Source organism: Podarcis tiliguerta (assembly GCF_965153285.1).
Source record: "Podarcis tiliguerta genome assembly, chromosome: 13".
Lineage (NCBI taxonomy): Eukaryota > Metazoa > Chordata > Lepidosauria > Squamata > Lacertidae > Podarcis > Podarcis tiliguerta.
The window spans coordinates 46,518,232-46,541,772 of record NC_139546.1 but is presented as its reverse complement, the minus strand read 5'-3'; the positions used below and the strand labels follow the sequence as shown (position 1 = coordinate 46,541,772).

Here is a 23,541-nt window from a genome sequence, read left to right as displayed (position 1 = left end):
ACAGTATATGAAAATAGCAGAAATGTCCTCAGTGCTAGTCGTGGGTCTCATGAAGAATACAGTAGTGGTAGGTGGGTCATAAAATTGGTTTGTTTAAGTATATGGAAAGAGTTATAGGATGTTTATTTACTGTACATAAGTGGATCTGACTATAATAGAACAGGTCAGAGACTCTCATGGCTTCCTGAGGCTGGAAGCCTGCTAGTGAAGCGGGGACATTGGATGAACAGGCACAGAATAGGATTTCGCATGGGGTGGAGAGGAGGCCTGAAGCTCTGAAATGGGGAGGTTGCAATGGAAGTAAGGACTGAAGGTCCTCAGTGTAGCTCAAGACACTAAGGCTGAAGCCCTATGCACACTGAGTTCATCCCATTGAATTCAGTAGGATTTACTTCTAAGTCGACATGCCAAAGCACCTTTCTCAAGGCCTGTGTCTGCCTCCATGCTTTACAATCGCAGGTTGGGTGGGAGAACTGGTTCCGCTCTCCTTGACTGTGGAAATCAGATATCTAGGGAGTGCAGTGCTCTAGGCTTTAGCAAAATTGCCTCTCTCACATGACAAATCCCTGAGTGGACAGGGCTTCATATCTACTTGCCAGGGAAGAACCTGGTCTGTTAGAGAGAAACGTAAGGTGTTTATACTGGAGATGGAGTCCTGTCTCCAGCCAGTGACTTCTTCTTCCAGAGGAGGGCAACCAAAATGGTCAAAGGCCTGGAAACGATGCCTTATGAGGAACGGCTAAGGGAGCTGGGCATGTTTAGCCTGGAGAAGAGGAGGTTAAGGGGTGATATGATAGCCATGTTCAAATATATAAAAGGATGTCACATAGAGGAGGGAGAAAGGTCGTTTTCTGCTGCTCCAGAGAAGCGGACACGGAGCAATGGATCCAAACTACAAGAAAGAAGATTCCACCTAAACTTTAGGAAGAACTTCCTGACAGTAAGAGCTGTTCGACAGTGGAATTTGCTGTCAAGGAGTGTGGTGGAGTCTCCTTCTTTGGAGGTCTTTAAGCAGAGGCTTGACAACCATATGTCAGGAGTGCTCTGATGGTGTTTCCTGCTTGGCAGGGGGTTGGACTCGATGGCCCTTGTGGTCTCTTCCAACTCTATGATTCTATGATTCTTTGCACCTCCCAAGGTGTAGGGCAAGCTCCCAGGAAGATGCTTCTAGGCCACTCGTTGGATCACATTCTTATAGTCAGGGCCTGGTGGCTGCTTCTTCAGCTGCAGCATCCTAGAGAAGAGCCATTTTACCTGTGGGAAGGAGTGGGGGTGGGGATAAAGAAAGACGTAGAACAGACATGAGCATGGAATAATAATAATTTACAAGTTCTATTTGTTATTAGTGACCAATCAGATGCCCCCGTTGGAAGCCTCAAAGCAGGACTTGAAGGTGCTATACTCACAAGTTGTTCTAGGAGGCATGCTGCCTTCAACAATGGAAGTAAAACATTGTCTTTGCGGGTATTAGTCAGTCTTAACCTTATCCATTAATTTGTCTAACCCTCTTTTAAAGCTTTCCAAGTTGAATGGCCAACATTGCCTCTTGGGGGAGCAAATTCCACTGTTTAACTATGAAGAAGTACGTCCTTTTGGCAATGTATAATAAAATATTTCCTTGTCATCTTTTCCCAATCCTCCTATTCCTCAACTTGTCTTGCCAACCAACAAGTCAAATCTTTTTCTTCATCCATTCTTCTGATTTTAATGGACTGTTTGACACAGTGTAAAGGTATATGCTAAGTCCTCCACAGAACCATTCACTAATTTACAATAAACAGTACTAATATTTCAGCCTTATCCTAGGACCCTCATACCTACGGGACCGCCTCTCCTGGTATGCCCCGGGGAGGACCTTAAGGTCCACAAAGAACAACACTTTAGAGGTCCCGAGCCGCAAGGTGGTTAGATTGGTCTCAACTAGGGTCAGGGCCTTTTCAGTACTGGTCCCAACTTGGCGGAACGCTCTGTCACAAGAGACCAGGGCCCTGCGGGATTTGCTATCTTTCCGCAGGGCCTACAAGACGGAGCTGTTCCGCCTGGCCTTTGGTTTGGACTCAGTCTGACCCTTATGTTTCCCTCCCCTTGTGGTTTTGATTTATGGGCTACTACTAAAATGAGACTGCATTTTAAATTGTATTTTAACCCGCAATTTAATTAACTTTTTTTCCCTATTACATTTTGTTGTAATTTTATTGGTGTTAGCCGCCCTGAGCCCAGTTCTGGCCAGGGAGGGTGGGGTATAAATTTTATTATTATTATTTATTATTATTATTTTGTCTCTCCCCCCCCCCCATCTCTGCAGTGTTTATGTAAGATGCAAGTGTGGATATGTAGTATCGCTTCTTCTCTACTCACTTTGAACAGTGTCACGGTGGCACTATAGCAAACACTGAGGATGAAGAGAAGGAAGAAAACAAAGATGGTCACCCACAAGTTATCCAGTTCCTCCTTTTTCTCATCACTATAATCATCATCTGCTGACACAGTCGTCTCTGTGAGGGAAGAAAGAGATGTCATTTCCAGTGTTCAACATAAAATATCCCATAACTTCAGCCGTTCCTTCACCCACCACTCATATTTCTACACTTTGTCATCAACCCATGGTGCAAGAATCCAAAGGCATCTGTTCCTAAATTTGACTGTCATTGTAGTAATTGCAGAGGCAGGTAGGAATGTAGGAAACCCACATGGTAGGAATTCTGTCACGGTGCAATTCCACTATGACAATTCCTTACTTAAAGACAGGCTATGGGTTACCATTTAAAAATTCACATTGCCCAGTGGATTCTATCTGCTACTATTTGTCCTGCCCTTAATGATATAAATGATAGAATTACAGTGGTGCCTCGCAAGACGAAAAGAATCCGTTCCGCGAGTCTCTTTGTCTTGCGGGTTTTTCGTCTTGCGAAGCAAGCCCATTAGCGGATTAGCACTATTAGCGCTATTAGCAGTTTAAGGGCTATTAACGGCTATTAAAGGCTTAAGGGATTAGCGGATTAGCTGCTAAAAGGCTATTAGCAGCTTAGCGCTTTAGAAAAAGGGGTTGGGGAGCGAAAAAACCCCTCAAAAATCGCAAGACATTTTCGTCTTGCGAAGCAAGCCCATAGAGAAATTCGTCCTGCGAAGCACCTCTGAAAACGGAAAACCTTTTTGTCTTGCGGGTTTTCCGTCTTGCGAGGCATTCGTCTTGCGGGGCACCACTGTATGTTGAATCATGGGTTCTGTACTACTGTTAAAAGGTAAAAGGTAAAGGGACCCCTGACCATTAGGTCCAGTTGTGGCCGACTCTGGGGTTGCGGCGCTCATCTCGCTTTATTGGCCGAAGGAGCCGGCGTACAGCTTCCGGGTCACATGGCCAGCATGACTAAGCCACTTCTTGCGAACCAGAGCAGCGCACGGAAACGCCGTTTACCTTCCCGCTAGAGCGGTACCTATTTACCTACTTGCACTTTGATGTGCTTTCGAACTGCTAGGTTGGCAGGAGCAGGGACCGAGCAACGGGAGCTCACCCCGTCGCGGGGATTCGAACCCCTGACTTTCTGATCGGCAAGTCCTAGGCTCTGTGGTTTAACCCACAGTGCCACCCACGTACTACCATTACTATTATTCCTCCTTTTTCTTCCAGTCTAACATAGACTACAAAATCCATTATGCACAAACTTCACACCTGCAAGATCATCTATGGCTTCTATAACAATTAATATTATCTAAATTTTGGATTAGTGGCTTGGTGTAGAATCTTTGGGAACCCTCTCTGTTCTCCCCGTGTAATGTTTGTGCCTAGTCCTACAGAGTAACTTCACTCTGTTGGGAGAGCTCTCCTTCTCCCTTTTCCGGCACTCTGCCTAAAGGACCAGTTCATCCAATTCTTATCAGCTTGTTTCTGATAAACTTGTTGTGCAAAGTGGTTTAGAAAGGCCACACCGTGAGCTTCATGGTTGAGGAGTGATTTGAATCTGGAGTTCTAAGCACCAAACCAAATGCTAATGAGTGCACCAAGCAGACCACCTGCTAACATTGAAGCAAGGAGTAACCAGGGAGTAGGTGTGGGAAGGAAGTTGTAGATGGCTGAGGCCGCACCCTGGCAGCCCATGGGGTCTCTTCTAATTCTGATGAAAGTGGTAGGACATTCTGTAATGTCTTCTGTTACTCTCTTCCTTTGTTTCACTGGACGCAAACACTTTTATCTAATACTGGGTTAACTGTGTTAACTTGCCAGTACCACAATTTTAGATCCACCATCTTCAAAAACTGTCAAGAAGTGCCAGTATGTCAAATATTTGTTGGCTCTGATGTTGGCTCTAGCCATTTATATGAATGTGCATATAAATTTGCATTTTTCTTTCCATGAGGGCTTGTGTTTGTCTCTACAGTGGTACCTTGGTTCTTGAATGTAATCTGTTCCGGAAGTCCATTTGACTTCCAAAATGTTCAAAAACCAAGGCGCAGCTTCCGATTGGTGCAGGTGCCCCAGAAACAATAGCTGACAGCTGCACTGGATGTTCGGCTTCCGAAGAACGTTCAAAAACCGGAACACTTACTTCTGGGTTTTCGATGTTTGGGAGCTGATTTGTTCATCAACTAAGCCGTTTGAGAACCAGTATTCCACTGTACATTCATTGCTGTCCTTTGCTTGTGGCAGTGATTTCTTCCATCTATTCTATTGAACTCCTGCCTGCTCACGTCTCCATTCTTCCAGTGTTATCAGCAGGGAAATTCTTACGCAAGCCGAGAGAAAAATGGGAGTCTTGCAGCATAACTAGAGCAGGAGCAGTTGAGTGGAGACCTTGGCACTTGTAGTTTCCAAAAGCAGGAATGTCTGGGCTCGAGTGTGCTTGGACAGTTGATTTTCTTCCGTCATTGATTTTCAAGATCATCATCCAAAATGTGAAACTTTGAGTCAGCTCATCATTTTTTGTGTTTGATTGGGTAGTTATGAGGGGATCTCTTTGGAGAACATATCCCCAATCTGCAACTTTGGGCACTGCCATGCACGCCATGCAAACTCCTTCCCTAACGTATCTCTCTCATATCCTCATCTGACAAAAGTACAGTGGTACCTTGGTTATTGGAGCTTTCTGCCGTCAATCAGGAGCCATGGAAGCCACGTCAGATGTCCGGCTTTCGAAAAACGTTCGCAAACCGGAACACTCGCTTCCAGGTTTGCGGCATTCGGGAGCCGATTTGTTTGGGAGCCAAGCCGTTCAACAACCAAGGTACCACTGTATGACTAATCCATTCATGTGGCCTGAATATTTTGTGAATCTTTCATGGCTCCTCATCCATCTGACCTATGAACCCATCTATCCAGGCTTGGCTCAGTTTGCTCACTCATCTCAGTCATATTTAGAGTCAAGCTAGGTTTATTATCACTATTACTGTTACTGTCATTATTATATTGATTTATTTATATCATGTCTTTCCCCCAGGCCTGGACTCAAGGCAGCTTTTAAAACAACATCGATAAAACACAATGTTAGGTTAAATGTGTTATTTGAATTTTTTATGTAGTAGATAGCCAACTTTGAGGGCCAAGTTTTGTTAAGGACCCTGGTGCAAAGGGAGGTAATTTTATATGCAGTCCTGATGAACATTATCATTCCTTGTGGCTGTAATTTGCCACAAGCTTCTATAGATACCATGGTAGGGGGTTGTGAAGGAGGAAACTTCTTTTTGTGCACCACAGCCCCCCTCCCCAATGCCCCACTCAACAAGGTATCACTTTTAGCTTGGCCCTCAGAAATTATTCACTGTTTTTCAGGCAATGCAGGTGTTGTGCATTCTCTGCTCTCTCACTTAAATGCACAACAATCCAGACAATGTGAATTGATGGGGGAGGGAGGGTATATGTTTCAATGGTGAGTGTGCATGTCTGTTGCACCAGACGACAGCTGACTATTTTCTGGCCCTATGAGTACTTTGCTGCTGCTCTCCATTGAGCTAACTTTCCACAGGATGCTTTGCCTACACCTGTGCTTCCACCTCCATCCAGATAAGCTCTGTACCTCCTATTGGACTGAGGTTCTAGCTCTGAGGTAGAGAGTGTACTTTGTATCAGTTGCACTCAATACTAGTCCTTCTCAGAGCAGACCTGTTTTAATTAATGGCCCTAAGTTAGTCATATTCATTAATCCCAATGGGTCTGCTCTGAGCATGTGAACAGGCGCAACCTTGATGAAGGATCTTGTCTAAGCACGTCCAACATGGCTGGTCTGGTGCCACATGAAGACCTTTCCCCTCCACTGTCAGTTTGTCTTCTGCAATTGGCATTCAGAAGCACAGTACCTCTGAAAAGAAGGATTTCAAATAGTGATCACAGCCAACAACTGCAATGAGATCTATGCATTTGTCTCAGCTTCTCTTAACTGCTTCTATAAGAACATTTAAGGGGAGCTTGAAGAGCTTGTCAGAGTGACAAGCGTTAGGCTGAGAAGGAGGGCAGATGAAGCTCAATAAAAGTCAGCTTCTCACATCTTGTAAGATATTTCCTGATTTGGGGAAGACGGAGAAGGAGAAGGGCATTGCAAAATAATTTCCCACTGATCTTCTAACATGGGCAGGTCTCTCCATATTATATGTATATTTTCATATCAAGAAGGCAAAATTAGCAGACGAGGCTTTGGCTTTGATTATGGGTGAATGTTTCAGATTTAAAATTATCATTATCATTACTATTGGTATATGTTTAAAAATGCATTTAGCTCTTGTTTCTCTACAATCATGTCCGCCATTCCCCAGCCTTTTTATTTTCACTCCCTTGTTTTATATATATGGGTTCATGTTTTCCCCACGCATGCTGCAATGTATCTAAATCTGTCGCCTCTGTATGAGCTACTTGAGCCTTGTTAGCATCTTGTTAACGGGTCTTCACCTTGTTAGCAGCTTTATTTTCTGCTCCCCTTGCTCTGTTGCTGCTTCTTCTTTGCTTGTTTATACTGTCCTTTACAGCCTCTTTTCCTGCTGTATATTATATATCAGCTTCTAATACACAGGAAACTGAGTTATAATACTGTTTCTGGGCCTGCAGTGAACACGGCAGCCTCTGCCATGATTGGATGGTTTGAACAATAATTCCATTCAGGAACTGATGGGGCAGTTGAGGCCGGGGCAAAGCTACTGATGGTGGTGATGGTGTTGAGGGGGATCTGTAACAGAATATTTGTGGGAGAGATGGGTACATAAATATTCCTCTTTAATGTTACAACAGCCTCTTTGTTACTTTCAGCACCAGACGTTAAAAGGAGAGCAGCTTCCTGTGTGTGGACATGTGTAGATGGAAGTCAGGGTGGAGCAAATGACAGGATGCTGGACTTGAGTCCGGTGTAGTGTGACCCAGATTCAAATCACCACTTAACTAGATGAAGCTCACTGAGTGTCTTTGGACCAAATCATTCTCACTTCTGGGACATAGCAAGGGCCTGTGAGCAGTAAAACTACACATATACTGACCTTTGCAACCTCCCTGCTCCCCATGGCATAGCTCTGATAATGGCGAATACATTTTGCTTCCAATATCATGAAGACCCCCCTTAATCCATTCTCTCCTTGCATTCCAGAACCCACCCCACCCCAGTCATCGATTCCCCTGCAAATGACCACAACATGGGATATATCTGAGTTGGTTCTCTATTTATTCATGGAAATTGTTTACACAGGGTTTATCTAACAATGCTAGAGAAAAAATCTGGGAGAGGCTGAAGAGGTTGCAATGCCGTAGGAGGGATGGTCATCGTTTTTTACCCTGGATTTTCTCCACGGTCCTCTGGGTGAACTTCATGGGGAGGGCTTCATGGATAACCATGCAGGTGTGTGAAACTCCGTTGTTCCAGTCAGCGAATGGGATTTTCATGTGGCTGTATAGAAAGTAGGAGTCGTTCTTGTTGTCCTTTATGACCGGCGTATTGACATGATGGTCTCCAGGCATGGCATTGTGATTCCTCAGCCACTGGATAGAAACTTCTTTTGGGGTGAATCCTGTGACCAGGCAGGTGAGGGTCAGCATTGCTGGCTGAGCGTTGATTTCCTCGTGGTGAGGGGGGTAGAGGAACACTCCGGGAGGGGTTCTCGTGCCTTTTTGAGAGGAGGGGGCGAAATGTATGAGAGAAATGGAGGAAGCAACAATTATTAACATTAAGCCAAATTAGTGAATGCAATGTTGAGAATGAGGGTCTTGTAGGGAAAGACTGTGATTTTGTTGTCTTGAACATAGGTACTCCAGACAGGGTCATTGCAGACTGTTCACACACACTTCATAGCAGCAGCATGTTCCCAATAATTATCCCAACTAGCCAATTATATTATCTGAACTACATGAGATAGCAGTGATTTAAGATTCCCACAGCCCCGCTTCCCAATATATATATGGATATCATGCAGCACACAGAATCCCAGCCTTTACTGAGAGGTTATTGGTATGCTCAAGTTCCTGCATGCCTGGGGGTCAAAAAGCAGGCATAGTTTAAAATCTTGCAATGCTGCTCATGCAGCAGCCTCTGCACAGCAGATACCCAGGTAGCTCCACAATGTGTGAACCGGGCCATCAGGGAAAGGGCATGAAGAACTGCTTTCAACAGAACCAGATCGATCTTTCATCAAGGTTCAATCAATGCTGGGGAAACAATATCAATAGAGTGGAGATGGCAATAGTTTTATGGGAATGAAAATTGTTATGTGAGAGTCACTGACCCCTGTGGGGGATGCACCCTTCCCCCCCCCCCTTGGTCCAAGAGTTGCCTTCTAATAAAAAAAAATGCATTGCAGGTTTTTCAAGTACCATAAAAACCTGTGAGCAAAGGGGAATGGTTTTCCAGACCTCCTTTGCCACTGCAAAGTTTGTCTCCAGTGTGAATTGCAGATGAGCCAAGTGGTGTTGTGTGTTTTCAAGCACCATAAAAACCTGTGAGCAGAGACAAGTGTAGAATGATTGTGCAAACCTGCACAATACCCCCACCAGACTGTGTGAAATTGCAAAGTGTGTCCGCAGTGTAAATTGCAGGTGAGCCAAGTGGTGCTGGGTGTTTAAGTATTCTCTTTCCTGCTGGAACACAAGGACACCAGCCCCAGGATGGGAGACCAACTCTGTCCCCCCCCTTACCTGTTGTCTTGGCAATGGTCTTAGTGATGGGAGCAGTCAAGCCTGGATATTCCACATTGCAGGTGAATTTCTCACCCTGCAGCCACGTGGTGACAGGGAGGGAGCTGGTAGCAGTGAACCTTCCATTACGTTCTTCTTTCACTTCCAGTAGTTCTGGGCTCACGGGTCCAGAATCCGCTCGTGACCAGGTGACTTTCAGCCCATCTGCGTTTTCCAGATTCTCCACCACACAAGTGAGCTTGGGGTCGTTGTTTACATACAGGTCTTGTGGCGTTGGGGGTATGATGTGCACATTAATGCCGCTGGAGGGGCATTCAGCATTATCTGGAGACGCAAACTTCATGTTAGTTCTCTAACCACCCCCCACTTCTCTGCTGTTTTAGGAGCTTGCCACTTCTTGCGGCAGAGTAGAAAGGGAAAACAGCAACACTATCAGTAAGGTAATGTGGACACGGTAGGCAGTGGGCAAGGCCTTATTTCAATGGGCCTTAATTGAAAGCAGCTATATAGACATGAATTAGGGAGGAGGCTGTCTTGAAATGATTATCACATACATGAGAGGACCCTCAGTAACCTCGAAGCAGTTGTTCTCCTCCCCTTTGCATTCCAGTCCATGCCCACCAAAACAGAGGAAAACACAAGTGCCAGCTCAGTCAACCTTTCCTACCTTCACATATCTTCGCTTTGCTTTTCACTTTGGTTTGGGTTTCTTCGTGGAACACCTGGCAGTAGTAGGTATTCCCAGCCTGCCAGTCTTCTTGGCTGACGTTGACTGTGCTTGTGGTGCTGAAGGTGTATCCGTGGGCATCTTTCCTGGGCTGCTCAGTGAATGAAGCCAGGAGCCCAGCTTGCCCACCCACCAGCCATTCCACTGCCACCGTTTTGGGGTAAAAGCTAGAGATCACGCACATCAGCTCAATGGTGGCATCACTGGATCTGGGTTTGCAAGAGGAATGGAGCAGGCGGACTTCTGGGGCCACTGGAGGTAGTGCAATAGAGCCTGGAAGGGTATAATTTATGAGAGGTAGGGATGGGTGAAATTGTCAGTTTCGGTTTCCTCTTAGTTTCTTATTCTCCCAGTTCTCCACATCAGTTTGCAACTATTTTAAAAAACAAGGTCTTACTTGTGTGCATATTAATCCAAATTTCTCCTAACATACAAACCTTTGTATGCAATTTTGCATAATATAAACATTTTTGCTAAGCAGTGCTCCCAGTTAGATGGATTTTTATGTTATTCATATCATATATCCATTTTTGGGCACATTTTCCCCCTTTGTACATATTACTTGGCTGGAGAACTGCTTTGCAAAATCCAGAGAAGGACAGATTTGATAGGACGCTACTTGTCTACCACTCAGCGTAAGCCCTGAGACCCAAATGGAGGAATCCACTTAGTTAGAAGACTGGAGGGTGAGTGACCACTAGCTCATCTGCCATTGACATCTTTTGATTCTCCTATTCAAAGCTTGCCTCCCCCCTGTAGCTATCATGCTTTGCCTTGCCTGCTTCAGCACAAAGGATAGCACAGGGTGATCAGTCCTAGCCATTCCTCCCATCATTACAAGTGATTGGTCCTCAGGAATATCCACCCCCACCCCCATTTCTTAATTCACTTCACTCCTTCTACAGCTTGACAACTCATATAAGATATTAAAGGTGAGGGTCATGAATGCCCACGGCAGCAAACACTGTGTGTACACTACTAATATTTGTAACTTTGTTCCCAGAATAAAGCAGCAAAAACAGAATTTAAAAATAAATAGCCACCTTGAAATGTATACAAAAAACTTGCCTCTGGGTGTTTCTCCAACTTGCCCCTGACTTCTGAACCTGCTTTTTCCTTACCCCACGTCTGGTACTGAATGAGCAATTCCAAGCTTTCTCTCTCTGTCCCCCAACCCCCACATTTCAGTTGTGAGCCATGTTGGGCAGAGACCATTTCTTGTGCTGCCTGCTTAATGTGCCTTGGTACCAGACAATAAAGTAAAGGTAAAGGGACCCCTGACCACTAGGTCCAGTCGTGACCGACTCTGGGGTTGTGGCACTCATCTCGCTTTACTGGCCGAGGGAGCCGGCGTACAGCTTCCAGGTCATGTGGCCAGCATGACTAAGCTGCTTCTAGCGAACCAGAGCAGCACACAGAAACGCTGTTTACCTTCCCGCTGGAGCGGTACCTATTTATCTACTTGCACTTTGAGGTGCTTTCGAACTGCTAGGTTGGCAGGAGCTGGGACTGAGCAACGGGAGCTCACCCCATTGCGGGGATTTGAACCACTGACCTTCTGATCGGCAAGTCCTAGGCTCTGTGGTTTAACCCACCCTTACCAGACAATAGCGCCACCCAAAAATATTGCATCTATTCCCCAACTCTCTCCACCAAAGTATTTCGCTTTCCTTTCTTTCACCATATTGAGTGTCCATTTGAGGGTCAAAAAGAAAGCAGATAACGATGGCCCAGCCAGACTCACGCTCAATCTCCTTGGTGATTTCAGAGCTGGTAGCTGCATGGGCGACTTTGCACTCAAGCTTCTCCGATTCCCAGGTGCTGGTTGGGATGGTGAGCTGGCTGGTGAGAGTGTAGAGGCCACTGGATGAATCCAATAGGGCAGGGAAGGTTCGGATGCCGCTGGAGATGGCTCCTGAATTCCATTGCACTGTAACTGGTTCAGGAAAGTAGCCAGAGACCAGACAACCTATGGAGACCTGGGAGGCGGTGTCGTCATCTTGGCTACAGGGAGGCAATGGGAAAACCGTTGGGGCTGTGGCACTTGCTGCAATGAAAGAGAAAGACATGTTGAGTATACGCTGTCCAGCCAATGTGGATGCTTGTGTGTTCCTGCAATGCAGGGGGTTGGAATAGATGCCCCTTGGGGGTCCCTTCCAATTCTACTTTTCTATGATTCCATCAGCTGAGTGTGGGTTACAGGATCTCATCGCCTCATTTGAGGTAGAGCATTGTCCTGAAAGATTCTCGGATGTGCTCAAGTTCATGGAGAGTTATGCCGTTGTCAACCAGTTCCAGTCCTGGCTGGATTTAAGAATGCTGCATGATTGATCTCTGCTATTTGTTAGAGGGAGGGACAAGGAGATATATGTTGTGCTGATGTATCACTTCCAAGCTGATTTTCTCAGCTATAAATGTTCTTTTGAAATAAGCTTAGGATTCTGAATTCTTTGCAGAATACATGCAGCGCTGTTTTAACACCCACTGACAGACCGTTTCTCTCTGAGTTTTCCTAATACTTATGTCATTCAGCTGCAATTGCGCTGTTATTCAGTGAATAATTAATTTCGACCTTTTGGTCTTAAGTTTGTCAGTTATCTAAACATGCAGGAGACATTTGCATTTTGCATTCTACATTGATTAAAAGAGAGAGAGAGAGATGTGAGCGAACACCCATTCATGGCCAAGGGGAAGGAATGTGGGAGTATGTGGTTTGGTAAAAGCAATCAGAAGAAATGGTGTAGTTTTGGCCTCGCTGTCCCTGCATCTGGCCTATGCCTAAAGGAAACGGGAAGTTGACAGGAAAAGGTGGGAAGCCATGGTAGCTTGAGTGCCACATTCTGCTGCAACCAACCTTCTTGGGCCTCGTGCCATTGACAGGCAGAGCCAAAGCCAAAAGCAACACAGGTGAGCAGAGCAACAGATGCAGTTCTTACCTTGGTACATTCTACCTGTAGAAAAGTCAGAGGATTGCAATGCACACATCCCCCCATTTCCCCATCCAAGTAAGCAAAAGCCATGATCACAATTCATATTCCAACCAGACAAAAAAAACCATTCAAGAAATGGTACAGGGTAGGTCTGAGGACGGTTGTAAAAGTCAGACAGAGGGGCTTGGAGGGGCACATTTGTCACCTGAACATGAAGCTCCCCACCTTCCCCCTGTTCACTAGTTTAAAAGAGTGCTATTTAAAGATAATACAGGGTTCTTGTTGTTTTTAAATGAAGGAGCCTATGCTATGTTTTACCACTGAGATATACGTTCCCCACCACTGTGAGCACAAGGTCTCCCTGTCCACTAGGAGGTGTGGAGCCTTAGGCCAAGATGGTGCTGTTGGACTTCCGCTTGGTGAGAAAAACTTCAGCAGCTTGCAGATTTCCTGCCACAGTGGGAAAAGCATTAGCTGTGGAGCTACACCCTCTTTTTTTGCCTTGGTGTTACTCCTGAACCAAGGTAACAACCGCTTCTCTTTTGTGGCTGATGCACCATTCACCTGAGACCAAGTCTTTAGATTTAAGCCCCTTTCACCTAACCTAAACCAGTGGGATGAAGAAATCAAGATTTGAATTCTGGCTCAAGATCTATAGCTGCAGTCCTGAATGCACTTGCCTAGGAACACAGTCACACCCACACCATCCACTTAAAGTGCTCTTAAAGGTAAAGGTAAAGGTAAAGGGACCCCTGACCATTAGGTTCAGTCGTGGCCGATTCTTGGGTTGTGGCGCTCATCTCGCTTTATTGGCCGAGGGAGCCGGCATACAGCTTCCGGGTCATGTGGCCAGCATGACTAAGCTGCTTCTGGCGAACCAGAGCAGCGCACGGAAACGCTGTTTACCTTCCCGCCAGAGCGATACCTATTTATCTACTTGCACTTTGATGTGCTTTCGAACTGCTAGGTTGGCAGGAGCAGGGACCGAGCAACGGGAGCTCACCCCGTCGCGGGGATTCAAGCCGCCAACCTTCTGATCGGAAAGTCCTAGGCTCTGTGGTTTAACCCACAGCGCCACCTGCGTCCCTGTGTGCTCTTACATCACCTTAAAAGTCATGGCTTCCCCCAAAGAATGCTGGGAAGTGTAGCTCTCCAAGGGGTCTCCTAACGGCTCTCAGCACCCTTAACAAACTACAGTGCCCAGGCTTCTTTAGGGGAAGCCATGAAACAGTGGGATGAAAGTGCTTTAAATGTATGGTGTGTCATAGCTTCCTTGAACATTGATAGACTTATATCTTGAGTTAGTGCATGTTTCTCACTCTCTCGGGTGGCATTTTTGGCTGGCATTGCCCACATCTCAAAATTCCAGGCCTCCTTTTAGTTGTGCGAGTTCTCTCACTTCCTCTTTGTTCAGGACCAGCTGCAGGTTGCAGGTGTCCTTCTTAGTGCCCCCTCACATACAAATTTGACTGAAACTGGGTAAGGGGACAATCAAATAGCAGCGGTCAACAGAATAAGAAAAAATGGAAAGGCAAGCAAACTGTGATTAGAGAATATTTGAACATCATTAGCTGGCAGTAATAATATGAAGGTGAAGCCAAATCAGTTTGTACAGCCAATTGCAACTTGTTTGGAGTTCTAAGTGTGTAAGATCAACTATTCTATGGGGTATCAGCAGCTGGTGGTTTATAGGCCCAATCTACTCCACAAATGACAAAACACTGACCTGATAATTTCCTCCTACTGGATAAAGTGGATGTTCAACTATTCAGTTTATGAGTAATAATTATAATAATAAATATAGCCTGAAGAAACCACGAGATTTTATGCCATGGTGGTCAGCATTATTATGACCAGTAGAGATCTAAAGAATCTCTGGATTCTTTGAGCTGGACCACTGCTATGCTCTGCTGAATTTTGTACGAAGAAGAGGCTGAGGCCCCAAGTCTGCCTGAAAAAAGACAAAAGGCCTCCCCCCTTAACCTCAGGTATGTGTGGACAGACTGACAAGTCTAAAGGTTAGGGATTTACTTTGAGTCAGCCTCTGACTGTTGCACGCAGAGTAATTTTGCCCTGATGGAGACCTAAAGCTGCAAGTGATTTTGTATTACTTCCTATGGTTGCTGTCACATATTTGGGGTATTTTATATTAATCACCGCAGCCTGACACACACACACACACACACAAACACACATATTCAGCAAAGGAAGGTTTTCTTCTTGCTCTTTTCCAATGCCAGGAATAGTTTCCCTTGCTAAATACGTGCACATCAGGCTGCTGTTAAAGGCACAGGAGCACGTGCAGGAAAAACGAGGTGGCAACCCTATATCCCAGCCATTCTGGTGTGGTTCCTTCCCCTGGCCAAGTCCCTTGAACCTTTAATGTATCCCCAACAGGCAGAAGTTCAGCAGGTGCAGGAGTGGAGAGGGAGTGGTGGGGACAGCTTCACTGCTTGATTTTCTGCCTGCTAGACTACTGCTAAAAGCATGGAAGCTCTGCAAGAAAAAAGCAGCCAGTCTGCCAGAGTGTTACATGCAAGTGCACTCTGCTAACCCAATCTGATAGAACCTCAACTCCCACCACGACCTCCTTCCCCAATATGTCGCAGTTTCCTTCCAAAATGTGGATAGAATTAGAATAGTCAATAGCTGTTTTTTCTTGATTTCTACCAAGCCATTGGCAATAGCTTGATACAGAATGCTTATTTCCATATTCCTGACAATTTCTGCACTGAGCTGGCAAAGGTGAGGGCTCTTGCCAGCTTCAGCCCTTGCAACCCAGCAAAGCTTAGAGATCTTCTTGCTCCAAAGAACACTTTCTGAGCAGGGAGCAGAATTTCGTCTCCTCAAAGCTGCTTGCTTCCTAACCCTCCTGTTCCTTTGCTGTGATTGCTTCTTCAGGCCTCTAATATGAACCCCCAAAGCTGCGCACCATACATATCTCCAGTATCAGGCATTGGGCAGGCATTCAGGTAGCCCTGTGGCTCCCCACTCCAGCTTCCTTAACTTTGCAGTCTGATGGCTTCCCTGCAGCCAGATGCTCAACTTGGAGGCAAGCAGGTTCCCAGCTGAGCATCTTCTTTGGAGCAGGTTTAGACAGCCTCCTTGATACAATACAGCTTCTTGCTGCTCCAGTAGGAATTGGGGGATCTCCAGCCTGAGCTTCAGGTCTGGGGCAGATCTTTTCGCATAATCTCTCTTTTTCCGCCCAACCCCCATGAAGCCTGCTGCTCATCTGGATAGTCTGGAATCTCCCAATTGAGCATCAGGCTTGGTCCAGACTTTTACAGCATTTCTAGCTACCTACCAGCTTCCTTAAAGCTTGCTTCATCTTAGGGCTCAGGAACCTGTTATTCTAAGCTGCCAGCACTCATCCAGTTCCCCCTACCCTGGCTGCTCCCTGTGAGCTTCCTTGAGGCTCAGGAAGGTTATGAGTCTTTAACATGGGCTTGACATGGGCTTTAAGTTAATTCCTTGCTTCGTAACATGTGCTGTGGATCTGGGAGGCCAAGAGCCTCACATTGGAGCCTCAGACTTGGAGCAAGCTCACAAGTAGCCCCTCTTCCCCTTGGCAGGCTGGAGGGAGGGAGGTGTCAGAAATCTCCCAGTGAAGTATCTGCCTGGGTGGACTTTCAGCCACCTTCCTTGCCAGAGGATGCCTAATGTTCTTCTGGTAGTCAGGAAGCTCCCTGAGGGTGTTAGTTAGAGCAAGCAGCCCTGTTGTATCCTGCCATCTCCCTTGAAGTCTGCTGATTGTCTGATAGTATATCCCAGCGCAGCATCATGTTTGGGGTTTTCTGCCATTCAGGCAGCCTCCCTCCTGGCTGCCCCACACCAGCATTTGTGAATAATAAGCTAGGTGCTCAGACATCTCCAAACTGTGCACCAGGCTTGGGGAAGCATCTGGGCAGCCCCTTGGCTGCTCCCCATCAGCTTCTGTGATACAGCTAGAACTGAGGTGGTCAGGAATCTCCCAGCTGAGCATCGGGCTTGGGGCAAGCATCTGAGCAGCCTGCCCTCCTGGTTGCTCCCCACCAGCTTTTCTGGGTCTTAGCATGCAGCTAGGAGGTCAGAAATATTTCAGCCGAGCATTAGGCTCACAGCAGAGGCAGCCTCCCTGGCTGCTCCCCAGGACCCAGAATCCTAACACTGAGGGCTGGCTTCAGCTTTGCTACTTGCTCCAGGGTTAGCTTCCTTGAATCCTGGTTCTGAACTAGGTATGGAACAATGTCCCCACTGAACATTAGGTGAGAAAGAGCTCACATTTCCCCCCAGGGTTCACGGAGTGCACTGCTTGTCCAGGAAGCCAGGAATCTCACAGCTGAGCATCAGATGGTATCTATACCACTCTTTTGCTCTTGTCCAGCTTGTTTTAGCTTAGTATTCAGCTGGGTGCCAAGGATCTCCTAGCTGAGGATCAGGCATGGGGCAGGCTTTCAGATAGGCTTATGAGAAGCTGGTGGGAAGTGAGCTAACTCTCCTGCTTTGGCAGCAGCTGTCTACTAAAGGAGCCTTAGGTTTGGAGCAAGCTTTCAGGAACTGCCTTCCCCAGCTTGAATCCTGCTGCTGATCTGTGAGGTCAAAAATTTCACAGCTGAGCATCTGGCTGGGGTAGATGTCAGTCCCCCATTGCCACCTTATCATTTTCCTTGAAGACCAACCTTCATCTAGAAAGTCAAGGAACTACTAGCTGGCCATCACATCTGAGCAAGCTTTTAGGTTGTCCTCTTGTTCCCCAGCTACTTTCTTGAAGCCTAACACTCCTCTGGGAGCCCAGAAGTTCCCATTTCAGCATCAGGCTTTAGCCAGACTGTCGGGTAGCCCCCTTGCCCTCCTCCAGCTTCTAGCATAATCCGTAGCTTGGAGGCAAGAAGCAGCTTGCCAGGTAGCCCTTCTGGGACATAGCTGAGTAACAAGCTTGGGAGGAGTTAGCAAGGAGCCCTGGGGCTTTTCTCACTTACCTTCTTTAGACCTCTCTCTTGGCTGAGTGGTGGGAAGCTTTCAAGCTGAACATGATACATGGTGAAGTTTCATGTGCCTATGTTCCTCCCTCTCAGCTGTTGCTCTGTCCTGGTATCAGAACATAGGAAGCTCAGTATTGCCTACACTAACTGATTGCAGCAGTGGTTCTCCAAGCTTGCAGGTGGGCTTCTCCCCCAGCCCAGAAGGTCCCCAGGAATTGATCCTGGGACCTTCCTCTTGCAGAGCAGATGTTCTACCACTGAGCTTCAGCCTTTCCCATTTGGCTCTGATAACAGGAATTGAAGTGGAGCTTCTGGAAGGTTGACCAGTTGCTCTTTATCCTTGAAGTTCTCAGCTCCAAGAATCAACTGAATGCTGGAAGCTGGTGAGATACAACTAGGCTACCTTGCAGCCTTCTCCAAGCCTCACATGCAGCAGCTCCAAGCCCCATCTACTCCCCCAGCCTCCCTTACATAAAGATGCTCAGTTGGAAGATGGTAGCAAGGAAGACTTGGATCAACTAGGAAGCCCAAGAATCATCAGGAGACCCTTGACTAAAGGATAAAAATGCTTCTCCTCTTTCTCAGGCATAGTATCCTTCACTTGCTTCCCGGAAAGTCTAGGACATCCCAAGGAGTCACTTTTCCTTTGGGGTATCTATGTTCCTATCTTCTCAAGAGCCATAACATTCAGAACAAACCCTTTTTTACTTACCGACCCCAAGGCTGGAGTTGATTGAAGCAACCGGACGTCTGCTGAACGACCCACCGTCTGTTTCTGTTTGGGACTATTTTCTGTTGCAATGAGGCCTTCGGAGTTTTCCCCTAACCATGCTCTTATGAAGTGCCTTAAAAAAGAACAGTGCACATTAGTGACGTCCTGAGAGTTGGCGTGAAGGTGTGAAAAAACATCATGAGTTCTAAGTTCAAGGGATATAATTGGGGGCAGCCAGAACTTCCCCCTTTTTTCTGACCTTCTCATAACCCAAAAATTCCATTGCTGAGAAAAACAGGGCTAGATGAAATACAGAATTTGGGTGAATCTGGTCTTCCGAAACTCAAAACATGTGCTTATACTCACCTACTTCCCTCCTAATTAATTAGTTAATTCAACTTAACAGCCCTTGTTTGTTTGCTTCTTTTGTCCAGGGTGATGTATAAAATCAAAATTATATAAAGACATTAAGCGTTACAGAGTTAAATAAACTGAGACTGCAATCCTATATGGACTTTGGTCTATGGTTATTCCCTTTGTTCATCACAATCACCACTGGCTTCATAGTCTCATTGAATTCAGTGGGGATTACTTCTGAGTAGACATATAAAGGCTTGCACTGTCAATCCCTGTGAACTTTCGTGATGACGTTGTTGGTGAAGCTTACTACCAAGTGTAACAATGGCACTGTCAAAGCGGCTCATTCAGGCTTGCATGCCAAACTAGGCCTTCACCTCATATATTGCTATTAACCATTTTCAAATCACATTTCATTCCCAGAAATGGTTTTGAATTGCTACTTCATGCAGCTGTGGGATAGATTAAATTTTGAGGCCAATGTGGGCACTATCTGGTGCAGTCCACTTACTTGTGCTATGGAAGTGCATTTGTGCAATGGGACCTGCACTTTCTCTTCTTTGCCCCTCCAACAACCCCCATGCCTCCTCAAATTTGCTCTAGAGCAGTGATTTCTCAAACTTTTTCTCTGGGCCACACTTTCAGAATAAAAATTGGCTCATGCCACACATCCCCCCCCCCCAACTGATAATCAATACACTGGAAAACAAAAAACAACAACACAACCCATAGAAGTGCTTGATATATAACATAGAACACATGGGACATCCAGAAAGTATAAAACAATGCAGCTACCTAAGAACACGAATCATTCTGAAATGCAATTATAAAGGAGCCTCTTATGTATGTACCTTAAGTATGTATACAATGAGAGGTGTGAATTTGCTTTTGCCAGGTAATATCATTTATATTAGGTCTAATTTGAGACAAACTTTCTCCTCATCAACACAAAGAAGCCGTTCTCCTTTTCTGATCTTTCCTATTTGTCAGAGCTGAAATCCACATTCACAACAATATGTTGTGGTGAACTGTACATTCTGGATCACAGCTAGGATTGTCCTCAATATTACTTGGCACTCTTGGCTCTCATTTTGAAAAGATACCTATCCACATTCTGCAAGTAAAAAGAATGGTTTTGATACTGTGCCACACTACTCTGAAATATTTAAATGTTTCTTTGATTGTCCCTGAATCTGAATCTTGAAGGAGAAGACTTGTTTTGTGTTCAGGTGTCTGCTTGCATCCCGCCTTTCAATTTATAGGAAAATGTACAAGGCAGCACACCAGTTTGGGGTCTGTTCTGCTCATAGCTGTCAACCATCCCTTATTTGGTGGGAAAGTCCCTTATCCCAGCACTGTGTCCCGCTGCTGTCCCTTATTGATGATGTCCCTTAAATTTCCCGGGTTTCAAAGGAAGCAGCTCCTCTCCCTCCCTCCCTGCCAGCCAGGGAGGAGGGAGGCTCCAACTGTGTTGCTTGACTGCGTTGCTCACCCAATAAGGAGTCTAAGAACGACTGGGGGAGTGGAGCTTGCATGCCTTGTGCTGATCAAATCGGCCGCATTGCCTGGAAGTCGCCTTTGCTCAGCGCTTCCCAGCGGAGAGATGACAGTGGTTTTCCTTGCTGCATCCCCTTTGCCCACCGCTTCTTTGATTGTCCCTGAATCTGAATCTTGAAGGAGAAGACTTGTTTTGTGTTCAGGTGTCTGCTTGCATCCCACCTTTCAATTTATAGGAAAATGTACAAGGCAACACACCAGTTTGGGGTTCATTCTGGCTCCAGCTGAGTTAGCCTCAGTCGCTAGAAGTGCCCTTTTACCAACTGAACTGGGTATTTCAGTTACGACTGGAGAAGCTTGCCCACAGTAGCTCATGCATTGGTTACTTCAAGAACAGAGCGCTGCAATGTGTTGCTGTGTGCGCTTGATCCAGAAGCTGCAGTTGGTGCAGAATGCTGCAGCGTGATTGCTGACAGGGGTGAGACCTTGTCAACATATAACATCTGTGCTCAGAGTTCTGCACTGGTTTCTGATCTGCGACCAGGTCCAGTTCAATGTATTAATATGCAAAGCCCTTAACAGCTTGGGACCTGTTTACCTCTGAGATCACTTTACCCCACATATATCCTCTCGACTGCTTCAATATGCAGAACTGGCACTGTTTATAGGTGCCACATATTTCTCATTTTTATGCATCTATCTTTCATTGTGGTGACGCTGATACATTGGAACTCCCTGCCTATTGGCATCAGGCAGGTGCCTTCACTGTACAGTCGTACCTTGGAAGTCGAATGGAATCCGTTCTGGAAGCCTGTTCGACTTCCAAAACGTTCAAAAACCAAAGCACAGCTTCTGATTGGCTGCAGGAAGCTCCTGCAGCCAAGTGGAAGTTGCGAAAGCCCCGCCGGACGTTCGGCTTCCAAAAATAGTTTGCAAACCGGAACAGTCACTTTCGGGTTTGCAACGTTCAGGAGCCAAAACGTTCGAGAACTAAGCTATTCCAAAAACAAGGTACGACTGTACTCTTTTTGGTGCCTGATAAAAACATTTTTGTTTAGACAATCCGACCCAGATATCTAGAATGCTGAGGTTTTTTAAAATTATTGCCACTTTAAATTTTTGGAATGGTTTATTTATTTTTACTAATTAATTTATTGATTTATTATTTTTGTAAACCACTTTGAGGTTTGTTTGTTTTTTACAAATGTGTACACATTTCCTGACATAAATAATACTTAAAAAAAAAAAAATTCTAAACCAAATTTTCTAAGACATGGTTTCACTTTATTGCAGTACATACGTTAATGACTAAGATTGGGTACTCTGACCTCTGACATCCCATTTTTTTCTTTTGGTTTGACTCAGTGATTTCATCCAAACCTGCAATTTCAGAGTGCTAACGGCCTCTCACCCTTCTCAGGTGGGCAGCAGTTGCAGATCTCACCTCAGTCCACCACCCCCAGAAGCTAGGGCCCATGTGTCTTATCGACTGTTAAGGGAATTCCCTGGCTGGCAGAATCTAGGAGTGGGGATTCCCTGTCAAAATGCTGGCTTCAAATGGGCGGTGGCCTAGTTGACTGGCCGGGCATTAGCTGTGGGCCATGTTTGGTCAGCTGGCAACTCATAAAAGCTGGCTGCATCCTACTCCTACCCCTCCACAATGCAGTTGGCTGAACAGCTAACAATTTCCACCCCCCTGCAGCCATCATTGTTGATCCCCATTTTTCTCATGTTGGTGTCACTATGTTGACTTTGTACTACATTCTTGTTTGTGTATTTGTGGGGAAAGTTCAATAGATAATTAAATTTTAAAAAAATTAAAATATAACAGCCAAACAACACCTGAAATTCCCTTTTCACAGGTCAGACCACCTGTCCATTTAGCCCAGTACTGCCCACACTGACTGGCAGTGGCTTTCTGGGGTTTTAGACAGGGGTCTCTCAGCCCTATTTCAGGATACCAGAAACTGAACCGGGGACTTATGGCGAGCTTTTGCCATTCCTGTAAATGTTTCAGCTCTTCATTTCCTCAGACCTACCAGCACAGAAAGACTGGTGTAAGAAAGATTGCCTTCACCCTCAGTTAATGTCTCAGCATGATCAAAGACAACCCCATTTTCTTAAACATTTTTAAGGGAGTTGAAAATGATGCAACAGAAGCATCTTTGCCTATTACAATAGCACATATTATTTTGACCCATCAGGTAAAAGAGTTTTTTAACACTTGCCAAGCCTTTGTCCCAGTGGTAAAAGGGAAATAAATTTACAAAACAAGAGCAATGAAAGCTCTTTTAAACAGCTTTCAGTTCTTTGAAAAGCAGCATTCGCTCTTCTAGTACAGTGGTACATCGGGCTAAGAACTTAATTAGTTCTGGAGGTCCATTCTTGACCTGAAACGGTTCTTAACCTGAAGTACCATTTTAGATAATGGGGCCTCCCACTGCCGCCACACTGCCACCGTGCAATTTCTGTTCCCATCCTGAAGCAAAGTTCTTAACCTGAAGTACTATTTCTGGGTTAGCGGAGTCGGTAACCTGAAGCATCTGTAACCTGAAGCGTCTGGAACCCGAGGTACCACTGTACCTCTGAGTCGGGGATGAGACTAAAGGGCCACAATGCTTTATGGAAAAGATGAGCTTTGAGGAAGCCTTTGAAGGAACAGAGAGAAGTGGCTCTATGTAAGAGTCCAGGCAATCCAAGATGTCAGTAAAGAGTGAGGAAACTGTGGTCCTCCAGAGGTTGTTGGACTACAAAACCCATCATCCCTGACCATTTGTTATGCTGACTGTGGCTGCTGGGAACTGGAGTCCAATGACACCTGCAAGTCTGCGGGTTCCCCCAGCACTGATTTTATGGGAATGAAGGACAACAGGTGGAATTTTCAAAAGAGGATGAAGCTCCTTTGAAAGTATGTGATGGAGGAAAAAAAACACCCTCCCCCTGCAAAAAATAAAAACTACAGGAAGACTATTTCATTTTGGTATGTTCTTATTGTTGTCTATTAAATGTAGTTATGACCACAAAACAGGCAATGTATGAAAACAGCAGTCAGTGCCAGTCATGATTCTGACGAAGAACATGGTGGTGGTGCTGGGTGGGTCATAAAACTGATATATTTAAGTATTCAGTAATAGGGAAGGAGTTTAAGGACATTTGTGTACCGTCCTTAGGTAGATTTGGCTACAATAGGATAGGTCTGAATCAGAGGTGGACTTTGGCGCCCTCCAAAACTAGTTCTTATTTTCACCATAATTCTT

At 45.6% G+C, this 23,541-nt stretch overlaps 2 gene segments (V, D, J or C); both read right to left on the bottom strand.

The window, feature by feature from the left end:
- Positions 1-1,126: 1,126 nt before the first annotated feature.
- On the bottom strand, positions 1,127-4,758 carry LOC310663209 (immunoglobulin heavy constant gamma 2B-like). The segment is given in 3 exons: positions 4,545-4,758; positions 2,359-2,495; positions 1,127-1,254 (listed from the first exon to the last, which is right to left on the bottom strand).
- A 2,898-nt stretch (positions 4,759-7,656) lies between these two features.
- On the bottom strand, positions 7,657-12,770 carry LOC310662278 (Ig gamma-2C chain C region-like). The segment is given in 5 exons: positions 12,761-12,770; positions 11,569-11,871; positions 9,765-10,097; positions 9,098-9,421; positions 7,657-8,073 (listed from the first exon to the last, which is right to left on the bottom strand).
- Positions 12,771-23,541: the final 10,771 nt, after the last annotated feature.